General features: G+C 33.3%; 1 long non-coding RNA gene across 1 annotated transcript; it reads right to left on the bottom strand.

The window, feature by feature from the left end:
- Positions 1-629: 629 nt before the first annotated feature.
- Positions 630-1543, bottom strand: LOC141724224 (uncharacterized). Its single transcript, XR_012576558.1, has 3 exons — positions 1485-1543; positions 1309-1377; positions 630-1007 (listed from the first exon to the last, which is right to left on the bottom strand). It is a non-coding gene; the product is annotated as an uncharacterized LOC141724224 (long non-coding RNA).
- Between the last annotated feature and the right edge of the window lie 1382 nt (positions 1544-2925).

Below are 2925 nucleotides of genomic sequence, written 5' to 3'. Positions count from 1 at the left end.
AGGAAAATAGTTAAAATAATAATAACATAAATTATATAGTGACAGCAGAATAATGAGACGTGCAAAAGATGAAGCAACCTGATTCCATTGTTGGTTCACTATGATTAATATTTCATCATATGTGGACTGTTTGTCCTTAAGTTCTCTTATTCTGCCTTCAAGATTGTGCAACTTATGCTTCTGCACGTCTAACTGCTGAACAAGTTTCTGATTCTGATATTGGAGAACTGTTGCGTCAAAGATTCACAGTATTGGAAAAAAAATTGACCTTACATTAAGTAGGTAATGTAATGCCCGGAGAAAGATGCATTAAGCATATCTATAGGTAATGTAATATCATCTGCTACAGTCATAAACGAAATCAAATCCAACATCTCTGGGAAAGTAATACACTTGTTTATCTTTCCATAATTTCCTTCCTAAGAAAGCAAAATCATGATTCTGAATAGACTATTAAGGAATAGAGAAACTCAACAAATTTAAACAGAAAGAAGCAATAGCTCTGCAACTAGACCAGTTAGTAGGGAATTTAAATAGAATGTTAGCCTTAATGGCTTCACAATATATTTAGGCTACCATGTTGATTAAACCATGGATAAAGATAATAACTAAAATGTTGAACTGCTCTTACCAAAAAAAAATTGCCAATGGGTATCACTAAGGACACCTTAAATAGTAAGCTGCTTATATTACACGCTAAACCTACCAAACTGCTTTTTTTGGTGGACAAAAATCTGGATCTTTATGGCTAAACCTCAAACTCAACGTGTAGAACAAGGGATTTAAGGATCAGTACATGAGTATTTTAACGCTTGTTGCTTAGACAACAATTACCTGAAATCTCTTTAGGACTATCGTCAAGATATTTGGAGCTTCCTGTATTCAAATCTTGTAAACAAACCCAAGTTTTTTTCTGGAAGAGACAATATTAGTTATCATTTACACACCATCTTCAATCGCTTAGCAGAGTGCACAAACCCCGGTATGACTTGCAACTCGTCCAATTGCTTCACCAACAACATATAAATTGTTTAAAGTCAATACATATATGTAGTATATTACTAGAACTTTAAAAGGCAGAAAGCCAAAACTAATATACTAAGAGTAGCAGTAACTAACAAGTTATTATTTGGTTAGAAAAATCAAGCATACACTATATATCAGTTGCCGGAACAATCTTATGACTGGTCTAAATCTCAACACTCTTAAACATGAGGAGAGTTTTGGGACAATATTTATATTATTTATATAATGACAGTTAACAAGTTCGCAATTTAAAAAGATTATTACAGAAAATGCATAAATTACCATCATCATGAAATGCCTCTGAACTACATCAACCAGTTGCTCTTTGGTTGGGTTGGAGACTTCATCCGCCTAAAATACAAACCGCGTTATTACATATAAGTATACAATCAAAGGATATTCGACCAAGTTTAATAATCAAGTTCTTTATAAAAGCACAAGTTGGATAAAGTAAACACCTTAAGCAGCTGTAGAGTTTTTGGAATGATTCCAAACCCTTTCCATGAATAACGATTTTTGGTCTTGTTGGTAAGAAGCTGCATATCAATATGAAAATCAGAAAATTCCCCTACACCAAATAATATAAATAGAAGAAAAGGCGAGGAACTATATATCTTAAACCAATGCTTTCAAGAACATTAATAATACCATAGACCTTCGCTTCTCAACACCTAAAATTAAACCAATTACAAAAAAAATCAACACGATATTCATTACAATTCACATATAAACAAGAATTGCACAATTCAACACACAAGACCTCTCCAATTAAAGTAAAAAATCAAAAAAATTATTCTAAATTAATTTAATAAAAATTAAATCGAGAAATAAAATAAAGAAATGGGGTATCAGGAAGAATACCTAGACGTGCAATAGCATCATCAAGAAACTATAATAAAATTTAAAAAAACAGATGCATATAGAATTAAATTAAGGATGTTGTGTATACAAAGGGAGGTGGGAGAGAGATTACTTTGAGTATAAGAGACCAAGAGATTTCTGTTTGTGGTAGTAATTGGATTCTCTGGATCCAGAAGGAAGTGAAGATGAATCTTTTGAATTCGATGAAACCAGCGCCATTTCACCACCTATATATCTATTCAAATTCATGAGAGAGAGAAGGGGAGAGAGAGGGATGGGAGAGAGAGATGGGAGAAGGTGAGAATTTTGGGATTGGGGGGAATGTAGAAGGGGGAGAATTTTGGGATTGGGGGGAATGTAGAACTAAAATCTGAATGAAAATTTCACTAACAGGGGAAAGAAAAGGTGGGCGCGAATTTTATTTTTTTTGGTGAATTTTAGACATCGGTTTAATTATAACCAATGTCTACAAAGAACAAAGACATCACAAAAACACGGGGTGATGTCAATACTTTTTTTAACATCAGTGGCAAAGTTAACCGATGTCTAATGTGTGATGTCTATTGACATTATTCTTGTAGTGATAGCATTTTCAGCCAAAGACATGTAGAAAGTTTAATGTTGGCTTCCTGTTCTTGAACAATTGGTAGGGAGTCATACATTTAGATTGATTTACCAAAGAAATATTCTAAGTGTAGCATGCAGTATTTACTACTTCAGCCCAAAAATATGTTGGTAACTTTGATTCTTCCAGCATTGTTCTTGCAGCTTCAATAAGAGACATACTCTTTCTTTCCACCACTCCATTTTGTTATCGAGTTCTAGCTGCAGAAAACTCATGCATGATCCCATTCTCTTCATAAAACAATATCATCATAGAATTCTTGAACTCAGTTCCATTGTCACTCCTGATTCTTTTTACTTTGAAATCAGGATGATTGTTGACTTGCCTTATGTGATTGATGATGATTTCACTAGCTTCATCTTTGGACTTTAGGAAATATGTCCAAGAGAACTTTGAGAAATCATCTACAATTA

The sequence above is a fragment of the Apium graveolens genome, chromosome 5 (assembly GCF_009905375.1).
Source record: "Apium graveolens cultivar Ventura chromosome 5, ASM990537v1, whole genome shotgun sequence".
Classification (NCBI taxonomy): Eukaryota; Viridiplantae; Streptophyta; class Magnoliopsida; order Apiales; family Apiaceae; genus Apium; species Apium graveolens.
The sequence above is the reverse complement of the archived record's forward strand: the minus strand, read 5'-3'. Positions and strand labels throughout refer to the sequence as shown.